Source organism: Chelonia mydas, chromosome 6, assembly GCF_015237465.2.
Source record: "Chelonia mydas isolate rCheMyd1 chromosome 6, rCheMyd1.pri.v2, whole genome shotgun sequence".
In the NCBI taxonomy this organism is placed as follows: domain Eukaryota; kingdom Metazoa; phylum Chordata; order Testudines; family Cheloniidae; genus Chelonia; species Chelonia mydas.
Genome location: NC_051246.2, coordinates 59,414,229 through 59,438,738, shown reverse-complemented (window position 1 = coordinate 59,438,738; position 24,510 = coordinate 59,414,229). Strand labels below are relative to the sequence as shown.

General features: G+C 45.8%; 1 long non-coding RNA gene across 1 annotated transcript; it reads right to left on the bottom strand.

Moving 5' to 3' along the window:
* Window positions 1–1,570: 1,570 nt before the first annotated feature.
* Window positions 1,571–20,217, bottom strand: LOC119566461. Its single transcript, XR_006291719.1, has 2 exons — window positions 19,617–20,217; window positions 1,571–2,087 (listed from the first exon to the last, which is right to left on the bottom strand). It is a non-coding gene; the product is annotated as an uncharacterized LOC119566461 (long non-coding RNA).
* Window positions 20,218–24,510: the final 4,293 nt, after the last annotated feature.

Here is a 24,510-nt window from a genome sequence, read left to right as displayed (position 1 = left end):
ACCTATCCCACAGTCCAGCTTGACACCTTCTGTCGCTAAGTCTTGTGGGAAGGCGGAGCGAATTACAACATATCTTGGGACCAGGCTCAATGTCCCATGATGCATTGCTTTCTGTCCCAGCATTCCATGGGCTTCCAGCTTTCTTTCATGGTATTTTTCAACGGCCCTTGCTTGCTGGGCACCCCGGCATCTTTGTGAGAAGGGATGGATCCCGCACTGCTCTCCTATGCTCTGATAACTGTAATGAAGACCTCGCGGATGGCAGTGCAGTTAATCATGAAGTTCCTAACTGAAGAAGACTGCCAGTTGCCTGACATGATGTGTGATATAGACAGGAGCAACTTTAGATTGCTTTTGGCATTCACAGAACAGCTGCAGATGGTGGACCATCGCTTTTGGGCCCGGGAAACAAGCACTGATCATATAATCATGCAAGTCTGGGATGACGAGCAGTGGCTACAGAACTTTCGGATGCAGAAAGCCACCTTCCTGGGACTGTGTGCGGAGCTTGCCCCAGCACTACAACACAAGAATGAGAGCTGCCCTATTGGTAGAGAATCGTGTGACAATTGCTGTGTGGAAGCTCACGACTCCAGACTGCCACTGGTTGGTCGTGAATCAATTTGGAGTTGGGAAGTTGACCTTTGGGGCTGCATTAATGCAAGTGTGCAGGGCAATTAATCGCATCCTGCTACAAAGGACCGTAACTCTGGGAAATGTGCATGAAACAGAGGATGTCTTTGAAGAAATGGGTTTCCTTAACTGTGGAGGGGCGATAGATGGTACACACATTCCAATTTTGGCATCAGACCACTTTGCGATGGAGTACCATCAATAGGAAGGGGTACTTCTCCATGGTGTTGCAGGTGCTTGTGGATCACCATAGGCATTTCACTGACATCAACGTGGGGTGGTCGGGGAAGATGCATGACACACGCATCTTCAGGAACACTGGCCTATATAGAAAGCTACAAGCAGGAACTTTCTTTCCAGACCAGAAGATTACAGTGCGGGGTGTTGGATTGCTATGGGCATTTCTGGGAGACCTGGTGTACCCCTTACAGCCATGGCTCATGAAACCTTACACAGGAAACCTGGACAGCAGTAAGGAGAGGTTCAATAACAGGCTGAGTAGGTGCTGGATGACAGTTGAATATGCCTTTGGCAGATTAAAAGTGTGCTGGCGATGCCTTTATGGCAGGTTAGACCTCAGCCGCATGTTGTACGTTGCATAGTCTTTGTGAAGGTAAGGGTGAAAGGTTTGCTCAGGGGTGGAGAGTTGAGGCAGACCGCTTGGCTGTTGATTTTGAGCAGCCAGATACCAGGGCTATCAGAGGGGCCCTGAGGTGGGCAATTCAAATCAGGGAGGCTTTGAGGCAATACTTTGAAAATGAGAACCAGTAACGTATACCTCTGTGATTGGTGCTGTAATGTTACATTACATATAGTTTTCCTAGGAAGCAATGGCGAAATTTTGGGCCTTACATTCCAGTAAGAAAATGATTAAACTGCCTATGTATATATTGGTAGTGCCTGCTATTTCAATTTGTAGGAAACAAATAAAGATGAGTTACTGTTCAAAAACTTTGCTTTTATTGCACAAGAAACCACCCCCACACCCACACCCACAAAGCTGCTTGGTGGGAAAGGAGGTACCAGGGAAGGGCAGACTTTCAGAGCTGTGTGTAGGTCCAGCTGTCATTTTGAAAGTTGTCCGATGGGATGGAGTAGTCCCAGAAAGGATGGTGCGGGCAGAGTTTTTTGGAGGGAGACACCAAAAAGAGTTCTGAATGTGCTGCAGGGGAGGGCGGGCATGCATCTGCTCCATCTGCAGCATTATTAAGGATTTTAGCATCTGCGTTTGCTCCTCCATGACTTTAATCATCCACTCAGTAGCGCCCTTAACAAACTCCTGATTTTCTTTTCTGCCTGCCTTTTGGCTTCCCTCCACTCCTAGTGTGCGCTTTTCTCTGCATTGGAGAAGTGCAGTACCTCCCAGAACATGTCATCTTTGCTCCATCTTGGGCACTTTCTTATCTGGCGGAGATGCTTGGCTGGTGTGTGTGGGGTGTTCCTCAAGGCCACATCTGCCAAAGGAGAAGGAACAATGCACAGAAGCATGATTGTTAAATACACGCACAGCATTTAAACATTTCTGTAAAATACACCTATGGTAATATAACAATCACTTTCTCACTGAGCCTTGGCAAGCATGCATCTCAGCGAACACCCAAAGCATGGTGAGTGTTGGCTGGGGAGGAGTGCTCTACATGGGGAAAAGAGCATTCAGCAAGGATTGCGGTGCAGCCAACTAGGGAAAAAATTCTAAAATTCTCCCATACTTTTCCACAGATGGGGGTCATTGTAGCAGATATCTCACTGCTGAGGGTAAATAGGGAAGCGAGGGTACATCTACATCTACTACTTGTGGCTTCTGCCATGGTCCCTATGCTGTTCACCTGTGTGCTGCTTTGGATCCTGCACAAATGATTGCTGAATGGCGCAGGAAAGTTTCTTACAATGGGGGAAGGAACAAAGCTGCTCTGCCAAGGAACCTTCGGCAGAGGATTACCTACAGGAAACTTTTTTCCAGCGATCTGTCTGGAGGATTCCTGAGAGATCTTGACGTGCATCCATGCCCAGTTCTGCCATACTGATTAGCTGCACAGGCAAATGTCCAGCACACAAAAACACAGCCAGCCTTGTAATTTCTATACCCTGAACCCACCTCTGCACTACACAAACCACAGCCACTTACCAGTCATTTCCTCTCCTGCTTCTTGCTTGCCAGAGAGCAACTGCTGAGACTGGCTAAACACCTCCGGAGTAGCGAACAGTTCCTGGCTGCCTGTCCCACCGGGTGACCTCTCTGGGAGCTCCACATAGTCTAACTCCACCTTTTCATCAATGACTTCATCCTCAGAATTAAGTCCTCTTTCCGCAGCATCCGGGCCCGCCGAAGTATCCACGGGGCTCTTGGCTGCGGAAGTGGTGTCGCCACCAAGGATAGCGTCCAGCTCTTTCTAGAACTGGCAGGTCTTAGATGCAGCACCCGAGCAACGGTTTGCCTCCCTTGCCTTATGGTACGCCTGCCTCAGCTCCTTTATCTTCGCTCTGCACTGCAGTGTGCCCCGGTCATAGCCCTTTTTGCACAAGCCTTGAGAAATCTGCCCGTAGGTATCAAAATTCCTACAGCTCAAGCACAGATGAGACTGCACAGCCTCCTCTCCCCATATCCTGAGCAGATCCAGCAGCTCCGCAGTGGTCCATATGGGAGAGCATTTGCTGCGATAAGCCACCATGGGAGGATGCAATGAGACCTCTCCATGCCGAGCCAACAGGAAATGGAATTTCAAAAATTCCTGGAGCTTCTAAGGGGGAGGGGTGAATGGTTGTTTACCTGGCTGCAGAGCAGTGGAGTTCAAACGGCTGATCAGAGTGGTCAGGATGGGCATTGTGGGACACCTCCTGGAGGCCAATTAAAGTGATTAAAATCAAGCATGGTGTCTACATTGGCACTTTGTTGACAAATTTTGTGCAAAAAGCCTTATGTCTCTCGTCACGGTGGTTTTATTTTGTCACCAAAACTGGGCATTTTTGCCACCAAAAGTCTCATCGCAGTGGTGTATGCATCCACTATTTTGTTGACAAAAGCTGCCTTTTGTCGACAAAACTCTGTAGTGTAGACAAGGCCTAAGGGAGAGTGCCTTGACAACCTGCCAGTTTCAGAAGCCAGGATAAGCCCAAACCTGGAAGTGTGGATATGGAAGTAAACTTTTCATAGTTCCCAAGGTATTTGGATATAGGTTTTTGGTCAATCAATTTCTAGCCAATAGGGACTATGGATTTTAACTTGCACTGTTTAGCTTTTTCCGAGATAATGAAAAACTGAAGCCCAACCAGTCAGCATACAATTCAAAAGTTAACAGTTACCATTATGATCCACATTTGTAATCTCATCAAATAACATTATCAGCTTTGTTTGACATCTATGTTTTATGAAAGCATGCTGATTGGTATGAATTATGTTACCATCCTTGAGTTCTTTATTGACTTCATCCTGTATTAGCTGTTCCTTTTATTTTGCTCAGGTTTGATGTCAGGCTAATTGGCCTATAATTGCCTAAGTCACCCCATTTATACTTTGAAAGTATTAGCCAGTATTATACTTTCTTTCAGTCTTCTGGGACTTCCCACGTTGACCAAGATATATTTAAAAAAATTCCTCAAACAACTCTTAAAACTTTTTGAGCATTATCTGGACTTGCTGATTTTAAAAATATTTAATTTTATTAGATGCTGCTTAACATCCTCCTTAATTAATATTTTAATGGAAAGTATTTCATCATCACATGATATTTGTATAGAACAGAAATATTTACTGAACACTTTTGCCTTTTCTGCATCATTATCAACAATTTTACCATCTCCATCTAATAATGGACCTGTAATGTGTTTAGGTTTCCTTTTGTTCTTGACATATTTTAAAAAATTCAATGTATTTTCCTTAACCCTGTCCACTTTCTTCCATTTTTGCTCAGTTTGCTCTCTCAAAGAGGAATGAAGAGACAGTGAAATAATGAACCTGTCATTTTGCGTTTTTGGTGGATGAATCAAAAGTGCCATCATCCTAGGCCAGGGACTCCAGAACTCATCTGACGTTGCTGCACATAGAGAAAGTGGCAGCAGCCCCAGTAGCTTTATGGTAATACAGAATGCGATGCTGGGTTGTGGGTAGCAGCTCCAGAGACTTTAGGGGTTCATTTAATATATAGTGAGAATATATCTAAAATGTTGTTATATGTTTTAAAATGTTCACTGCACACCACTGTGCACTGGTGTGTCCCTGCATGGCACTGTGTCACTTCATCTCCATACATCACTGTGCCTCCACATGTCACTACACATTCCTATAAATGTGTGATTGCATGTTACTGCAATCCCTCCTTATGCAGCTGTTTGTCGCTCTACCCCCGTCTCATTTCATATCTTCAGGGTTTGTAAAAAGGTCACTTGTTAGCATGCTTTTGTATTCTACCATCCACAGGGATAGTAGAGCAGGCAGACTTTATAAAGAGGTGGTGCAGTGGTGGGGGTTGGCTCTCCATCCTGGTGTTTCTATAAGAATGCCAGGACAGGCATCGGCAGAAGAAATCCTGTAGCGGTATGTCCATGATGTCTTGAGATCAGAAATGTTGGCTATTGACTTGGACCTTCTCTCATCAGCTCTGTGCTTCCCTGTAGGAATGCTATACCCATTGCAGCTCAGTGTTTAATGCTGTTTTACTTTCTGATATTTGTGGTTCTTCCACTGAGCAGGCAGGCAGATCAATTTCTCTCTAAGGGTATGTCTTTACTACCCGCCTGATTGGCAGGCAGCGATCGATTCAGCGGAGATCGATTTATTGTGTCTAGTCTAGACACGATAAATCGACCCAACCCTCCTCCCCTCCCCGAGCACTCTCCCATCGACTCCTATACTCCAGCGCAGGCAGAGTCGATGGGGGAATGGCAGCAGTCGACTCATTGCGGTGAAGGCACCACGATAAGTCAACCTAAGTATGTTGACTTCAGCTACATTATTCACGTAGCTGAAGTTGCATAACTTAGATCGATTCCCGTCCCCCCCTTCCCCCACCGCCCCAGTGTAGATCAGGGCTAAGACAAGTTCAATCCAAGAGTTTTACAATTGCTCCATTCTCTAGGAAGCCTTTTGCTTTTCAGTGGTATGTGTGTCAAGTTGATGTAAACACAAAATGGGGACTGCCCTGTGACAAAGGTGACAATACAGAGAGAGAGAGAAGCACTTTCTAATACCAAACAAAAAATTTCATTAGGACAAAGAAAACACTATTATCGCTAAAACTGTTCTGTCTCTGTGCTCTCTGTTTCACAACAGAACTTCTACCTGTCCTAGAGCCTTTGCCTGTTCCTCTCCTGCCCTGCTTCCTGTTATGGATTTTTTTAAAAAGCAATATGCATTCTCACACAGACCTCATAGGAATGTTCCTTTATTATGCTGCAGCTGTAAAGAAGACTCCATTCTATCTTTCCTAAAAGAAACTGAGCTATTCAGTCTACTATCCTCTTCCAACTGCTTCTGAGCACTCAGCACTCAAAATCAGTGTAGTAGAGTTAGTACTAGCTGAGCCAGCCCAAAAACATGAGAGATAACAGACATGCTCAGTACAGGTTGGGTAGTGACATTGGACAAGGCCTGGGTTAGGAAGGGTGGAGAACAAAGACAGCCACAGTATCACCTATATATTGATTTCAAATGGAGTGCAGTGAAATGGTTAGCAATGCTGGTGAATGTCCAGAGGATGGCAATGAAGGTACTTACAAGTTTGAATGGAAGATATATTTGATGAGAAGTTGTATAATGAACTGGCTATCTTTCTATCTACTCTTATGGCTCCCCATCTCTGTATTATTTGATCTCCTTGCAAACATTTAATGCATTTATTTATACAACCTCCTGTGGAGGTGGGAAGTGCTATTATCCCCACCGTACAGATGGGGAATGGAGGCACAGAGATTAAGTGATTAAACTGGTAATTGCTCCCAGAGCTACAGAGTCCTAGTCCAGTGCTAAATGACCATCCTTTCTAATATGCTATGTGTGCATGCTCGCGTGCATACGCTACCACCTAATGCATGGAATCAGAACTCATTGCCTATATGCCATAGACTCTACTGATGGCAGTAAAAGGAGATTCTCCTTTTACTCAAGTGGCGGGTGCCTTTGCTTTTGGAGCAGGAGGATCAGAGCTGCTGCTGCTGCGAAGCATAATGAAACTGGAGAAGTCCGATGTGGCCATGGATTTGTTACAGTTGTAAAAAGTGGGATTGTTTCGCATGAAAAGGAGACAGAGCCCTAAACATCTGGCTGAATCATTCAAAATTAGGAAGGGTATAACTAAAAGGGAGCAGTTCCTTCCTGCCCTCTGGTCGTTCATCAAAATTTATAGCGGATTAAAATGGGAGCTAATAAAAAGAAATGCTCTTATCATGTACAGTTCTCTTCCCAGGAGGGTAATAAACAGCGGTGTCATTTGCTAGGGGATAAGGGGGCCCCACCCAGACCTTGTTTCTCCCCTCCCCCCCCGACTTTTCATAGGTGTATATGCTCCACTCTCTCCTCTCCCCTGACTTTCCAAGATATAATATAATCGCATATAATGTTCTACATTCTGACACAACTTTGCTCCACCCACCCCCACCCCCCCCAAATTCTGACATGACGCCTTTAGTTAGAAGCTCGAACGCTGTGGCTGGATTTTAAAAAGATCTTGGTATTTTATGACCAATAACAATACTTGTACTTATGCCCTAGGCTAAGAGTAGTCACATAACATGCATCTGGGCAGAGGAACTAACAGAGGGCCAGCCTTAAAAATAGTATGAGGGGCCTGTCCAGGGCCAAGGAGGTTCAAAACAGCACAGCAGGGATGGACCCTGGCTGCGGTGATACAGTCCAGTTTCAGGAATGCACAGGGAGCTCATCGTTGGTTTTACCTGGTCTCCTGAGAATTACTAGGGTTTAGCGCTGGTATAATTCTGACATTGGTGCTCATGTGCTGGGTGGGTCCTTGTGTGAGAATTGGGGGGTGGGGGGGTGAGGAGAAAGAGGAGAGATATAGTGCTGTCTGTGGTGCTGAAAGTAGCAGGGGTGCTGGGAAGCAGGCAGACAGCAACTGATGAAAATAATAGCAGTGAGGCTATCCATGTGCTTTGCCCTCTCAGCACCTTTCATCCCAATGGATCTCTGAGTGCTTTACTCACTATGGGCTCCGCTTACTCACACAAGTAGTCTCATCAACTCAACAATGGGAGTAGATGTGTGAATAGGTGTTCACCAACACGAATTGAGGGTTGCACAATTGGGCCTTAACTAAATAAGTCTCGACCCTCTGAGATGAAGGATTTATAGGAATTTATTTCACCAGCTGCAACTAACATGCAAGCCCTTTGGAGTAGCACGCAGCAGCAATTTAACAGTACACAACAGCATTAAACTGCAGCTGAGAACAGAAAGTGAGTAAGAATCCAGTATGCAGTTGAAACTATAAGTGGAAGTAGAATGCCATTCCTTGAGCTGGAATTCAGCCAGGATTCTAATGCTTCAGAAAATAAATCCATGAGCTCTTTGACTCATTGGTCAAGACCTTTCTTGAGCTATTCAAAGGAGTCCAGGGATTTAGTTATATATCTTCCCACGGGCACCCCCAGACATTTTCCTCATGGTACGCACAACTGAACCACACTCACCCTGCAGCAGCAGCTGAGGTCCTGTCCTGTGAGGCTGAGCTCAGCTCCCTGCTCCAGGCATTGCAACCTGGCACATGGGGTCATAGCACCACTCAGGTTTGGCCTGGTGACCCCTCCATTGTGACAGAGGGGCCGCCAGGCCAAATTTCAGTGAGTGGTATTCTGAGTGGATGTGTGGGGTTGCAGTGTCACTCTGGTTTGGCTCAGCCACCGCTCCAAAGGTCACCAGGCCAAACTTGAATAGTGCTGAGAGGTTTTGGGGCCCTCTCAAACATGGGGCTGAGGGCAAACTGCCCCTTTTGCCTCCCTTTCTGGGCAGCCTTACCCGGATGTGGTGTCCCTGCCAATGGTACACACTTTGTGTAACGTGTGTACGCCATGACATCTTCCATTAAAACTACTGTAAGAAGTGTGGCTAAATTTCCTGGACTCCTGTGAAAATCTCAATCCTAGATTTTACAATTAACCTGAAAGATGAAACCTCCAGCATGATATCACCCCACTGTTAGTGGATCAGTCAGAGGAATGATGCCTACACACTCAGTCAACTACAGCCCTTTCTGTATCATCTAATCACACTTTAGAAGTCTCCCATCCAAATGTGGTCTGTGTCCCCCACTGGTTAGCTTGTGAGACCTAACAGGCTCATGGCTCACAGTGATGTGATAGAAGGTGGCAAATGCTTATGGTTAATTATGTGCACAGCCATTGCCAGGGGCAGAGAGGTGCAGAAAGTGGAACCTTCTCTGCCGCTATAAATGCCTCCATCTCTTCCCCCAACCCCTTTACTCTTGTTCCTTTAGGGTTAATGGAGTGAAACATTGCAATGCCGCCCAATGACAGACACTGTCTGGGGGCTGAGAATCACATACACATGGAAATGGTCCTGTCATTTTCCTTTGTCAGGCAGGCAGCTGGCAACACAGCCTCTCAACAGCCTGGGCATTGTTTCAGAGTGGAGTGGCAGACGGGAGGAACCGCTCCTGTTGAAATGGAAATGAATCCAGATGGCAACACTGAACATTGTTACCCTTCACGTTAATCAACCAACACATGTGCCATCCTGAGATGTTAATGTTAGGGAGAGGTTGAGTGAGACACAGGGTCCCACTGACAACACAGGCCTGTCAGCGCAAGGAGAGGCCTCAGTCCCTCACACTACACAGATGCTACCTTTGTACTTCCCAAGTCAGTGATACCGTGCTTTGGTGAGGTTGGTGAGGGAATATAACTTAGCATCTAACACACTGCCACCTGGGTCCAATTCGTGGTTCAGTCACACATTGGTCTTGCCCTATGAAAATTGAAAATTCACTCACTTCAGGCTTGGAACTCTCAGCTTCAGAGGCAACAAGCTAGTGCCTGAACACGGTAGGAACTGGAGACCCCTCGCAGCAAATTTCTGAATCCTCTGCATCACACAGAGTCCCCTTTCACTGCGCCTCTCAGCTGCCCCACCTGCTAAGCCTCTAAGCTCCCTTTCCCTGGCCCTCTGAGCGCCCACTTCTTGCCATTTCAGCCATACCCCCAACATCTACAACGTACTTTCTCTTTCTCAAAAAGAAGGATTCTGGGTGGACTCCTCCTGAAGGTCAAAACAACAGACTGGATTTCTACATAGAGTGCTTCAGCCGACGTGTACGGGCTGAAATTGTGGAAAAGCAGCATCACTTGCCCCATAACCTCAGCCGTGCTGAACACAACGCCATTCACAGCCTCAGAAACAACTCTGACATCATAATCAAAAAGGCTGACAAAGGAGGTGCTGTTGTCATCATGAATAGGTCAGAATATGAACAAGAGGCTGCTCGGCAGCTCTCCAACACCACTTTCTACAAGCCATTACCCTCTGATTCCACTGAGGGTTACCAAAAGAAACTACAGCATCTGCTCAAGAAACTCCCTGAAAAAGCACAAGAACAAATCCGCACAGACACACCCCTGGAACCCCAACCAGGGGTATTCTATCTGCTACCCAAGATCCATAAACCTGGAAATCCTGGATGCCCCATCATCTCAGGCGTTGGCACCATGACAGCAGGATTGTCTGGCTATGTGGACTCCCTCTTCAGGCCCTACGCTACCAGCACTCCCAGCTATCTTCGAGACACCACTGACTTCCTGAAGAAACTATAATCCATCGGTGATCTTCCTGAAAACACCATCCTGGCCACTATGGATGTAGAAGCCTTCTACACCAAGATTCCACACAAAGATGGACTACAAGCCTTCAGGAACAATATCTCCGATAATGTCACGGCAAACCTGGTGGCTGAACTTTGTGACTTTGTCCTCACCCATAACTATTTCACATTTGGGGACAAGTACTCCTTCAAATCAGCGGCACTGCTATGGGTACCCGCATGGCCCCACAATATGCCAACATTTTTATGGCTGACTTAGAACCACGCTTCCTTAACTCTCGTCCCCTAATGCCTCTACTCTACTTGCGCTATATTGATGACATCTTCATCATCTGGACCCATGGAAAAGAAGCCCTTGAGGAATTCCACCATAATTTCAACAATTTCCATCCCACCATCAACCTCAGCCTGGACCAGTCCACACAAGAGATCCACTTCCTGGACACTACAGTGCTAATAAGCGATGGTCACATAAACACCACCCTATACTGGAAACCTACTGACCGCTATTCCTACCTACATGCCTCCAGCTTTCACCCTGACCACACCACACGATCCATCGTCTCCAGCCAAGCTCTACGATACAACCGCATTTTCTCCAACCCCTCAGACAGAGACAAACACCTACAAAATCTCTATCAAGCATTCTTACAACTACAGTACCCATCTGCTGAAGTGAAGAAACAGATTGACAGAGCCAGAAGAGTACCCAGAAGTCACCTACTACAGGACAGGCCCAACAAAGAGAATAACAGAACGCCACTAGCCATCACCTTCTGCCCCCAACTAAAACCTCTCCAACGCATCAACAAGGATCTACAACCTATCCTGAAGGACAACCCATGACTCTCACAGATCTTGGGAGACAGGCCAGTCCTTGCTACAGACAGCCCCCCAACCTGAAGCAAATACTCACCAGCAACCACACACCACATAACAGAACCACTAACCCAGGAACCTATCCTTGCAACAAAGTCCATTGCCAACTGTGTCCACATATCTATTCAGGGGACACCATCATAGGGCCTAATCACATCAGCCACACTATCAGAGGCTCGTTCACCTGCACATCTACCAATGTGATATATGCCATCATGTTCCAGCAATGCCCCTCTGCCATGTACATTGGCCAAACTGGACAGTCTCTATGTAAAAGAATAAATGGACACAAATCAGACGTCAATAGTTATTCAAAAACCAGTCGGAGAACACTTCAATCTCTTTGGTCACTCGATTACAGACCTAAAAGTGGCAGTTCTTCAACAAAAAAAACTTCAAAAACAGACTCCAAGGAGAGACTGCTGAATTGGAATTAATTTGCAAACTGGATACAATTAACTTAGGCTTGAACAGAGACTGGGAGTGGATGGGTCATTACACAAAGTAAAACTATTTCCCCACGTTTATTCCCCTGCCCCCCCCCCCCCCCCCACTGTTCCTCAGACGTTCTTGTCAACTGCTGGAAATGGCCCACCTTGATTATCACTACAAAAGGTTTTCTCCCCCCCCCCCCCCGCCCCCCTGCTCTCCTGCTGGTATTAGCTCATCTTAAGTGATCACTTTCCTTACAGTGTGTACGGTAACACCCATTGTTTCATGTTCTCTGTGTATACAAATCTCCCCACTGTATTTTCCATTGAATGAATCCGATGAAGTGAGCTGTAGCTCACGAAAGCTTATGCTCAAATAAATTTGTTAGTCTCCAAGATGCCACAAGTACTCCTTTTCTTTTCTCTTTCTTAATACATCAGCCTCTCTCTCTGTTTTTCTAAGATTGCCCATCACTGATGTCTGAGCACCTCTGGCCATCCCCACCTCATTATGGATTTACCCCCTGGCTGTCTTCTGTCCTTTAGAGACTGAAATATATTCTCTCTTGCAGTAGCTGGATTAACCTCTAAGCACGTACCGACTGAGGCTGTTCATCCCAGAATCCTGATCAGTCTCTTGAATATACACAGCTGTGGGGTTTATTTGAGTAATTAACAAAACGAATTAACAAGCAGCACCCTATGGGAAGCATGTACATGCATGTACACAGACTGCTTCCAGAACCTTTGTCTCTCATGCCCAAAGCTGCAACTGTGTGTATGTGTATCAGGGCACTACAGAGGGATACATGCAACATATGCTACCCCCCATCTAACTTCTTGTACTGATCACACATAAGCAGCAGAACTGAATCTGTGTTAGAAAGGATTTCTTTCCCATCTCAGCTCCTCTGCTTTTCTTCTTTTTAATCACAGGGTTTGTTAGTTACATGCTGTATTGACCCAGGCAGCTGCCAGTAGCTCAATAATATCCCCACCAACATCAGAACAATTAACCAGTTCCTCTCTGTTCTATATGTCCTTGTTGCCCCCACACATAAAATATTAGGACAGATCCTCCTCTCACTTGCACTGGGGAAAATCAGGAGTAACTGCTTGAAGTCAGAGTTACCCTGGTGTAGGTGGAAGGAGAAGCAGACCCACTTTGTTCAGTGCTGGGCACCTCATTACCGGAAAGATATTGACAAATTGGAGAGAGTTCAGAGAAAAGCTACAAAAACATTTCACAGATGGACTTAAGAGGCTAGATGAAAAGAGAGAAAGCTGAAAAGCTTGTCTAAGTGATGTCTAAGTAGGGATATAACAACAGTCTGCAAACACCAGGGAGAGAGTGGAAACATTTAGCTAAGTAGAGGGGATGTATAGCAGGGGATGATGGTTTGAAATTAAGAAGGGGGAAATTTAGGAAAAACCTCTTGGCAGTGAGAGTCTCTCAGGGGTAAGGATGGAAACCCTGTTGCTATTCCAAATTAGATTGGACAAAGCACTAGAAAAATCTGCAGGAGGAGACAATCCTCTCCCTGGTGTGGCCAGCGAGATGGATCAGAAGGGACCTACGGGAGCTTTTCCATTGCTAGAATCTGTGATTTTCAACCAGGGATGGCTGTAGCTTAAGCATGTCATTCAAGAAAAACTGTGCGGTGCAGCTGCAGGACTTCCTCTGAGGAAGCCTGGAATGAGCCATTTCCAATCCTAGCCCACTCTCATGTAAATCAATCTTTAATTGAGTTCTACATAGTATAACACTTCCACTGCCTTGAAAAGCCTTCTTTCGGAAACTAAAGGCTGAGATCCCCTCAAGGGTCCCAGGATGCACTGTGGTGTTTGCACGTTCCACAGGATGTACTCTTTCCTTAAGAGCCAACCACACAGTCCCACTGGCTGGGAACATGGCTTTTGGACTGCGGGCCACGGCTGGCTGCACCCCCCTCCAGCTCAGGGAAGAGGAAGAGGAGGCTGTTAATGGAAAAAGCCTTTGACAAATGTTCCTTAACATGCCTGATTTTGGATGTTCAAATCTGATCAGCATTTTTGTGTGACTGACAGTGGCAGCAGCGGCATTTCATTCTGTGCTGGCTGGGCATCGATTAGCCATTTCAGAAAGATATGTGGGGGGAAAAAATCCGGCTGCTCATGAAGGTAAATCGAACCCTGCTGAGCCTGTGATTACACATCTCTCTAGTATCCTTTAACAGCCATCACAAGACGCTTCCCCACATCTAGCAATTCTCTGCTACTTGCTTCCTCTCTTCTCTGTGTGCACTGGCATCCACATTACCACCTTTGGTATCTGCATCAAAGGTTCACTGAGAAATAGAGCGCTTGCTGTTTTCCAGGGACAGAGTGGAAAGGGAATGAATGTGTATGTGTATGCATCCATCAGTCCTTAAAAAAAGAGGCTCACTGCGCAAGTTCCAGCACAGTTAGGTGGAGTGGAAATAAAACTTGCCTCTGCAGCAAGAAGGAATGGCAGGCAGGTCTAGCTATGGCTAGGACAGTCAGTGCTTAGCTGGGGATCTGGATCAGGGGAACAGAATCACAGGAACTTGTGTTGCTGTTTGGTTGTCAGAGTGTTAGCTCAGGGTTTTGGTTTTAGCAGAAAAATAGACAATACATGAATATAATAATTAGCTGTTGATTAGAAATGGGAAGTATGGGGGCAGCAAGGGATGACACAGGAGGAGTTATATACTTTCCTGGCTTCACTCTCCGTGCTCACAATTAATCTGCCACCCCTTTACTACCCATACATAATCTGCCCACCTGCCCCACAACCAGTACACAATCCCTTAATCTCCCCATGTCTCCCTGTGAATGATTCTTTTCATCCCTGAGCACTGTCCTGCAGCTGGATGCCCTACCGCCCAGGTGACCATCGCACTGCCCTTCTCAGGCCCCTAAGGATGCCCCAACAGGCTGGCTTGCCTCACTAATACACAGTGTTAAGCCCAACAGTCCTCTCTTTCTGTGGTTTTTCCCTTGTCCGGTATTGTGACACAAACGGACGTGGTTTTGTCCAGTATCACACAGGGAAGATGCCATTTTGAAGAGTGTACCGCTCCACCAGTGTGACCTCCTGCACATGGTGCATGGGAGGTTGGGCTGGCAGGGTCACGCAGGCGAGGGTGGGCCTATGCTGTTCCTGGGAGCGGCAGAATGTCCGGTATTCTGGGGATGTGTCAGTTGCCACCTCAGTAACACCCTCTTGGTGGCCAGCTTATTACAAAAACAAAGTGCAAATAATCCATAACAAAAGTTCCAAAATATAGTCCATTGATCACCCCCATGCATATAGCCCTTAAAATCTCATACATTGACATAGCAGATACCACACTCTGGTGTCTTCTACCACGTCCATCCTCTTCTTAGGGCCTCTTCTTGTCCTTCTTCTAGGACTGCCACCCCCAGCCCTTCCACCTGGAATTTAACCCCACTCTTCTCAGCATGAACCCAACCCAGTCCCTCTGCGGGAAGCATTCTTACTAGGGAAGCATCCGTAACTCCCCCTGTTCTGTCAGCTCTCATCTCAGACAGGTCCCTGTTCTCCTGGCCCTTTCACTGTTCTCCTGGCCCTTAGCCCTCTCCAGCCCTCTGGCTCCAGCTCACCAGCATGGAGACATCAGTGTTACCTCTCCTCTGCTGTTCCCCAGCGTTCAGCCCTTTCCAGCCCTCAGCTCCAACTCTCCAGCTTGGAAGTCAGCAGGAAACTCCCTCTACTGCTTTACTGCTCGCCTGCCTTCAGACCTCCAGCTTGGGAAGGTCAGCCAGCAAACCCCTCTTCAGCCTTCCACCAAAAACCTCCTTTATTGCCTCAGGCTGCCCCACTTTCTTAATTGGCCAAATTGGGAGCACCTGTTCTGGCACAGGGGCGCTGGACCTCCTTCATTTAAAGGGATCAGCCACCCTGTGACACTCCTGCAGGAGTAGCGTCAGGTAATGACATCATCTAAAACTTTTACCTGCCAAGGGAATGCTGCTAATCTGACATCCTTCTCCCTGTCCAGCGAATACCAAACAACAGAGAACTCTGATCAACAGACCCAGCGATGGATCCCCCCTTGGACACCAAACTAGAAATGAGATTGAAAGGAAACCCCATATCCAAACAACCTGTCAGAACTGTGGTGTTGGAAATCCAGCTCTCATTGATGTGGTTTGAGCCTATCTCTTGTTTCAAATGAGACAAACAAATTGGGGGAGTCTGATATAGGAGAAAGTGGACTGAGGAGCAGGGGATGCCAAGAAAGAGTGACCTCCACACTGTGAGGCCCACTGTACCGTATGCACTAAGACAGCCATTCCCCAGCTTTATTCATTCACATACCACCATCTTAAGAAATTGATGTCTGAAGTGCCCCAGGCAAATCTCTCCTTTCTATGCACATTTATTTTAGGTCTTAATGGGCATTTCTAAACTCTAAAGTAAAATAAATGCCTACAATGCTTGAATATAACATTGTTTTTAAAACAGTAGGCGTTTGGACCATGAACAAAAAGAAACACAATGAAGCAACCAGAAAAGGAGTACTTGTGGCACCTTAGAGACTAACCAATTTATTTGAGCATAAGCTTTCGTGAGCTACAGCTCACTTCATCGGATGCATCCTGCATCCTGCATCCGATGAAGTGAGCTGTAGCTCACGAAAGCTTATGCTCAAATAAATTGGTTAGTCTCTAAGGTGCCACAAGTACTCCTTTTCTTTTTGTGAATATAGACTAACATGGCTGTTACTCTGAAACCTGTCGAAATGAAGCAACCATTATTATTAAAGTCTTTCCTATTACTCAGATTACAAGAAATAATTATACGTCAAATGATGTCTTGATATATTTCAGTATGCCCTGAACTATGTCACTGGTATGACTTTTTAACTTGTCTACTTTAAATTTGAAGCTCCTGCTAATTGTTAACCGTATTATTGTTGAATATGAGCCAAAGTTTGCCATGCTTACCTTTTTACAAAATTTAAATCAAGAACAATACAAAACATTTTGAGTAGCTCTCAGAGAAAACAAGAACGTGCCATTAATAAGTTTGCTTTATGTCAGGTGGGTTATGGGTGAGCTTTATGTCAGGTGGGTTATGGGTGAGCTTGAGCCGAAGGTCCAGTTCTGCACTGAGGTTCATCCCTGATCAATTCTTCTCCATGTCCACCATGGCAAGGCAAAAAGTAATGGTCTTAATCAGCATCAAGGGGGATTTGTATTGGATATTAGGAAAAAATTTCTATCTGTAAGGATAGTTAAGCACTGGAACAGGTTACCTAGAGAGGTTGTGGAAACCCCATCACTGGGGGTTTTTAAGAACAGGTTAGATAAACACGTGCCAGGGATGGTCTAGGTATATTTAATCCTTTCTCAGAATGGGGAGATAGAGTAGATGACCTCTTGAGGTTCCTTCCAGCCCTACATTTCTATGATTCCATTTGTTTCTAATGGTGATCGAGGCAGGAAAATCAGTCTAGCTGAGGTATGTAATGCTAAAGGGCACAAAAAATTTCAAAGCTCCGTCCAGTATCAGGCTAAACTCCTCTTTTCTTAACCAAAAGTCACAGAGTTGCATTTTGTCGAATTCAAGCTTGATTTCACCATCACGACATCACCTCTTCCTTTCCCTTTGCCAAGAAGTCAATTGGCAGAGATGTCTTCTATTGGAAATAGATTTTGTTTGTTGGGAAAGTATTCGTTAAACCTGGGAACCAAATTCAGGCAATGTTCTTTTATGTCAGCAATGAGATCAAGATGAATTTTCAATTCATTTCCAGCGAGGAAACTCTGAGGTTGGGAGTGATTGGCAATTCCCTTTTTCTTCTTTCTGAGCTACAAAACTGCAGTTTCTTTATCGTTTCCCTTGTTTTGGCAAGAACATTAAAAGGTGTCATTGTCAGTCCCTGTAAACCAGCATTCAGTTCATTGAGAAGTGTGAACAAATCAGCGAAACAGGCTAGATCTTGACAACCACAGCTCATCCGCAAAGCAATCAGCACTGTCAAAACTAAAATCACTAAGGAAAACTCGTACCTCAGAACAGCTGTTCAAAGAGACAAGTCAACACCTTTCCACATCAGGGGTGTCATCTCAGAAAAATATGGGGGTGGGGCAAATTTGTGTCAGTATATAGGATGTTATATGTGATTATATTATGCCCTGAAAAGGCAGGGGATGTGGGGCAAGGGAAAATGCAGAATACATAATGGAGCATGCAGACCTATGAAAAGTCAGTGAGGGGGCACCAAAGTCTGAGGGGGGCAACTGCCCTTTGTCCCATAACAAATGATTCCTTGTCCCACATGATCACCATCTCAATTCTACATGGAGAAGAAGTTCTTGATGATCAGTTCCCATTTCACTGCACAAAATAGAAAACAAGCCTGAGTTCAATGCTTGTGCTTAAATAGAACTGACCACCTCTATAGTCTGATCCAGAATGACGTTTAGATTGATAGGCTTCTTTTTTTCTTTTTTTTAAATTAATGCCTTGAAATGATTATTGCAGAGAGAGAATGTAGCATTAGGCACCACCACCACTTAAATTTTTGCCAAAACACCTCCAAATTTCCCATTCGTTGTGCATGATCTGTCGGAGCACACACCAATGCGGATTTGCCATTCCACACAATTTGCTGCGATAAGCTCGTTCAAAATTTCCTCTGCCATTGTGCACCTTGATAGAACTTCCTAAAACAAGAACTTTTCTTTAACTGTCATTTCTGATTCAATCCTTTATATATATATATATATATATATATATATATGAAGCTGAGCAAAATTTGTGATATCAGTACTTTCATATATCCAATTAAAGAACTTACTCTGCACTTTCGATGAGCTTTTCCTTTTCTTGAGAAACCATGTCTAGAATTCTTCTTGACACCTTGTTGTTAGATAAAGAAATGACACCAAGCTGGTTTGCATCTTTATCCCAAAGAATCAACACCACAATGTCTTTTGCTGCAGGTAACCCATGAGCCTCACCAATTGTCTGAGGTTTCCCAGTTTGAGCAACCGTCAAGCGTACATGGTGTGACACTTCTAGGGCCTTCACATTAATGCTAGTGAGAGCATTTTGGGGTTTTTTGCTGTCTTTCAATTCACTTAGCTTTCTCCTTAAAAATATAATGGTTTGTCTTTTAAAAGAACTGTGCTTTGCATTAAGGTGATGCTGAAGTAGGGAAGGTCTCACTGCATGATTGGATAACGGTTCCTTGCAAATAACCCACGGAGGCACGGCTTCACTTTTTTTCATTATGCAAAGTAAATCCAAACAATGAGTAGCTGGGATCACACCACCTAACAACTTTGTGCTGTTTATTACTTGTAGCTGGAAGACAACCAGCAGTGCCTGAAATCGCTTCAGTTTTTTTTCCACTTACGTCTGATTCACAGTACTGCATATTTCATCAAGAGGTCTTTGTTGCATTTCTCTCTGTTTTCTTTTGAAGCTACCCCTAGTTAGCCACTTATCTGTAGCCGAATTCACAGTTATATTCACAAATACAGAACTTTCACAATCATGTGCAAACTGAAACAAGTGGTACCAAAGTATTCAGATGAGCAGGCTGAAGGGGGATGAGGATTTCTGAGCACACACAAACTCCTTGTGTTAGCCAAGGCCTGAGCCATGTCCAGGGAATATGCCTGCCTGGCTGAAGGTGGCCTGGCTGGTGGAGATTTGTATGGGGAAAATTAGAAGGGAGCTTGGCTGGAAGAATATGGGTGGGCGGACTAGAGGATGTGGGGCTGGAGGGTAGGGGTTCTAACGAGTGCTGGCGGGCTCTGGGGTAGGACTCTGTGTGAAAGGACTGGAGAGAGGGTCAGAGGGGGGTGGTAGAGAGGTGAGGGAGCCTTCGCTGGAAGTGGGGGGCTTTACCTGGGCATCAGGGCAGCTTCAGCTACAGGAGGCCTCTTGCTCCTCAGCAGCTCTGGCCCTCTCCCAAGCAGGGTCCTTGGATGCTGGGCCAACTGCCCAGCCTGCCCCTGGCTGGGAAGAGGCTCAGATTGCAGCCAGTCACTGCTCTGCTGCTGAAGGGCCAGGTGGTTCTCCTTAGGCCACTAGCCAGGCTTTTATCCACTGGATCCAGCTGACCCCCTCCCCCCACAACCAATTCCCATGTAGAGACAGGAGGGAATTCTCTAGATGCCTCCTGCCTCTCGGCCTTGCAGGGGCCAGGATGTAGCCGCTGTGGGGCAGGGAGTGCAGGGGGAGCTTCTGCTCTGCAGCATCTTCTTGTGGAAGGCCGGTTGGGGGTGGGTGTTGGTCTCAGGACTCCCTGAGGCTGCAGGTTTTAAAGTCACTGAGACCCAGCCCATACACATGTATCTTTTCAGAGAAGAGGAGCTCTGGTGGAGCGATATGGAACCTGGTGAGTTCCCTCAGTGCTCAAGCTATATGGCTCAGTGAAGACTGAAGCCTAGGCCTTGCAGAAAGCCAGCTGGCTGTGCACCAGATGAGAATACATCTGCACCACCACAGTGCACAACACCGTTATGTCCTTCACCAGTAAGGACTGACAGTGGCCAAGAAAGCACATCTTGCTTCATAGGCATTTTCTGGCATGCTGCTGTGCATGTGACAACGGCTTGTTGGAAACAGAGAGACTTTTTTAGCGTTTCCAACAAGCTCCTGGACCATCAGAGATACATGTGCCACAGTTTGGGAGCCCCTGCTCTAAGACATGGCTCCACAGCTCGGCCAGCTCCTGTCAGCCTGGACTGCTGACGAGCACTGAGAGGCCCGGCCGGCCCTCCCCAGAGGACTGAGCAGGTTGATTCCATTGAACCCCAAGCCTTGCTAGCCTGGGGAGGGAAAGGTGGGGGTGAGGAGCTGAACCCAGAGACAGAGTCAGACCAAAGTCTGATGTAAAAGCAAACAGGAGACCGAGGAGAAGCAGAGCAATGACGAGATGATCTTTCCTCCCAGCCCGACCTTTCATTGGTGTTATCAAGGGCAGCTGGTGCTCTTGCTGCATGTTATTAAATGCTAATACGTTGCCATGGGAAACTCAGTGGCCTTTCCCTCAGGCAAAGCTGCTGAGGCGTATTAGGGAACTAGCTCCATGTAACAGGAAACTGCCTTTTGTTCCAGGGATCTGTTTCTATAGGGGTCTCCTCGGAAGGGTCTCATCTGTGCATATGATTTCATGCCCCAGTCTCTACAGAGCTCACCTTGCACCCACTGTGGGATGTGTTGTGAGGCTTGAGGCTAATGTCAGAACAAGTGACTTCTAAGGAAAGCAGATATTTCTCCAAATCCTGAATGTGTCCTGAGCTATGTGGTTATACTGCATCTCTGCACATGATCCAGAACCCTTATTGGCTAATTGGAGTCCTCCTCTCACACTTTCCCATTCCCCACATTATATAGAAAGAAATGGGTTCTGGGAAGCTTCTGCTACAGTTAAGTTTGAAAACACTTTCACTTGATGATTTTAAACAAACCAACCTTTGGAGTAGGGCTGGTTGAAAATTGCTGAAAGTTTTTCATTTTTCATGGGAAAAAAAATAATTGAAATTTGGAAGCTTCAAAAAATTGCAAGCAGCTCTACCTTTGAGCTTAATTTGGTGAAAATGTTCAGAAACACCTAAAGTTTCACACTATTCAGCACGAATCGTTATTTGTCTGAAAATGTATATCCAGTGCGAGATTAAATATTCACCTCTCTGCTAGTCATTACTATGTACTTCTAGAAGGTTCAGACATCCATTCAGGGAGATGAAACACCACCTTTCGATTTAGCTGGCCAATCGCACATGAACAATCACAGTGAAGAGCTGAAGCAAACAGTTGCAAAGAAACGATGGGCTGAAAATTGTTCAGCGAGATACTTATGAAAAGCAGTAACATTCCCGGAAATGAGATCTGTTCCTGAATGCTCTGTGGAGATTTCTTACCCAGTACACCAGGCTTACCATGTGCCCACTACTATAAAATGCCTCATTACCTTTTTGTAATATTTGTGTAATTCTTTAATAAGTGCTGGTCTCTGATCAGCAATGAGAAATCTCCTTTCAACAATGTCCATTTTATACATTTTATTCTCAGTAAACAAGGTCCTTTATTGCTTACAATTAGTTTGTGAATCTGCTTTAATTTACCAGTGGGGACTGGGGTCTTCCTAGGTGTGATCAGGCAGAAACCTTGTGCATACAAAGCTATTGGGTGCGCAGTGAGCAGTCCTTCCATGTGGTTTCTGATTTGGGCAGATAATCCATCTGCAAAACCAGGATTGTAAGAGGTGTAAGAATTACCTTCAACCCATGCAGCAACAATGAGCATTCTGATCAGTCTCTGTATCATCTGCTATGTTACCTCTTCAAAGACTAGCCATTGGGTGGTGCCTCTAATGACCATTTAAGTGGGATGGCATGTGAGCGAGTGTTTGAGAAAAGAGTTTGGGTAACATTGTGAACTTCACCTTGCATCACAAAGTCAATATGTTGCAATTCACTGTGTTCAAGGATCTCACCCCCTGCAGCATGAGTGTCAGGAATGGAACTACACAATAAAACCAGACCCCATCTGGGTGGGACCCCCATCTCTGAAGCATGGACAGAGAGAAATCTTGATACTTCCTTATACAACTGATCAAAAAGACCCTGTACTTTGGCAGCCCAGCTTTGTGGGGTGTGGGCTGCAGGAGGAGTCTGGGTTTGTCTACACAAAGTGGGACTGCAGAAGTCACTGGTGGTGAGCTGCTATTTGATAAGATCTCTTTCAATGTTTGTGTAACTTTCTGAACCAGGAAAGATTTTTCGGTAAGTTGTAAGTGATCAGCCAAAATACAACAGCCTCAGATCTCTTCTTGGAAGGGGTAGTCACAGCACCTCAGTGCTTCCATGAGATGCACTTATCAGGTATTTCAGAGCCCTGGGGGTATGTGTGTGCAGGTTATGCTGACATGGAATGAGTCTGTAGTGAGCTGCTGAAGATTTGCATGTAGTTCAGATATCAGAGCTGAAGGAGGCACACCAGAGAGAAGTTAACCCTTCTCTGTCTTCCCTCGGACACCAAACATACGTTCTTTGCATGATAACTTGCTGGGAAGAATAATTCTCTCTGCTACTCTATAGACCTGTTCTGGGTGCTTTGGAATTTTCCTCTGCCCAGATGAGTGAGAAAGGGGCTTTGGAGTGTAAACTTTTTGGAGAAAAATGGCACTACAAGAAGTGCAGTGAGCTATACAGTTGGGAGTACGCACCATTCCCCCCCTCCCGCCCCCATACACACAGGGCAATTATTTACTATGTTACAATAGTATCCTGATTTCCCAGTCAGGATTAGAACCTGTTGTGCTGGCTGCTGTCCAAACAGAGAAGGAAACAATCCCTGCCCTAAAGAGTTTACAAGCTAAGGTGACAAGTGAGACATGAAGGGGGTTGGAGAGGAAGATGGATACAAGACGAAGATAGGTCGGCTAGACAGGAAGATATTGACAGTATTTGTATACATGGCTACATTTGCAATGTATTATTGTAAACCAATAAAATAAGAGCTAGCTATCCAATCTGCTCCTCAACTGAGCCTTGATTCATTCAGTTATTTCTTATAGGCATCATGGCAGAGACTGGTGTTGTGAAGGGATTGGATAGTGGAGTTGGTTGTGGCATTATGGATCAGTTGAGGGATGGTGCTCTATGTATAAGGCTCAGTGTGAAAGATGAGGCAGAGAAATTTATGTGAGAAGCTGACATAAGGGTAGAGGAGGCAAATGGGGGTAGGTAAATATCAGTAATATGGGGGAGCTCCTTTCCACCATTCAAGAGATCTGAATCCTCAGGAATGCAAAGCCATACACTGAGAGACAAGGTGGCTGAGGTAATATCTTTTATTGGACCAACTTCTAGAAGTTGGGAGGCGAAATCACATCCTCAAGCCTGGGAGCCAGAGTGACTTGTGTGTTACTTTGCCTGCCATCAACACAGACAGTTCAGGGTAGGGCCATATTACTATTTAGCACTCCAGGAAGTGCTCCCCAAAAGTGAGCCTGAGAATGACATCCAAGTACTGAGAATGCAGATTGGCTGATGCCTTGTGGTCATTTCCACAGTGTACTCCCTACCATAGGCAGGACTCTCTTGTCTGGGGCAGTGATAGCCAAACAAGGCAACCTCTCCAGACTAAAGCGGCTGGTTTTCAGTCAGGAAGCATGGGGTGTGATGGTGTAGGGGGAAGAGAATCAGTCCTATAATTAGTAAGGGCTGAACTTCAAATAGCCCAGACTCTCATTCAGAGAGACATCTCAGAACCTTCAGTGGACTGTCTCAGACTAGTGGGTCTGCAAAACTGGGCTCACAAGAAGTCTCTCCAAGAAGAGACTCTTCTGGTACTTCCTATTAGGTGATAAATACTGCAACAGCAGCCTCTCCCAACACACTGGTGCTTCTGGTCTTGGCCAGGAGCAGGAAATGCAGAGACGGGCAAAACATTAACAGAATTGACCAAATTTTCCCTCCTCAACGGCTGCAGATTTAGGTTTGATTTAAGTTCAGCAGGAAAGATGAAAGAACTTAGCCTATCCCAAACTAGTTCATCTGTCACTACCTGTAAAAGCCCTACATGCACAGAGCACATCCCCTGGCATCTCATGCCATCACTGAGACTCAGGGCCAGAAGGTGGATGGCCCTGTCGGTGTGCGAGTTGAGTAGAAAGACTGTGCAAGGAATCTACTCCTTACGCCCATGGGTAGGAGCCAGCAGAGTAGGGACTGTATTATACTAGGCTAGAGCCACTGCTAGATCTCCCAAAGGGGGCAAGGGAGTGCCA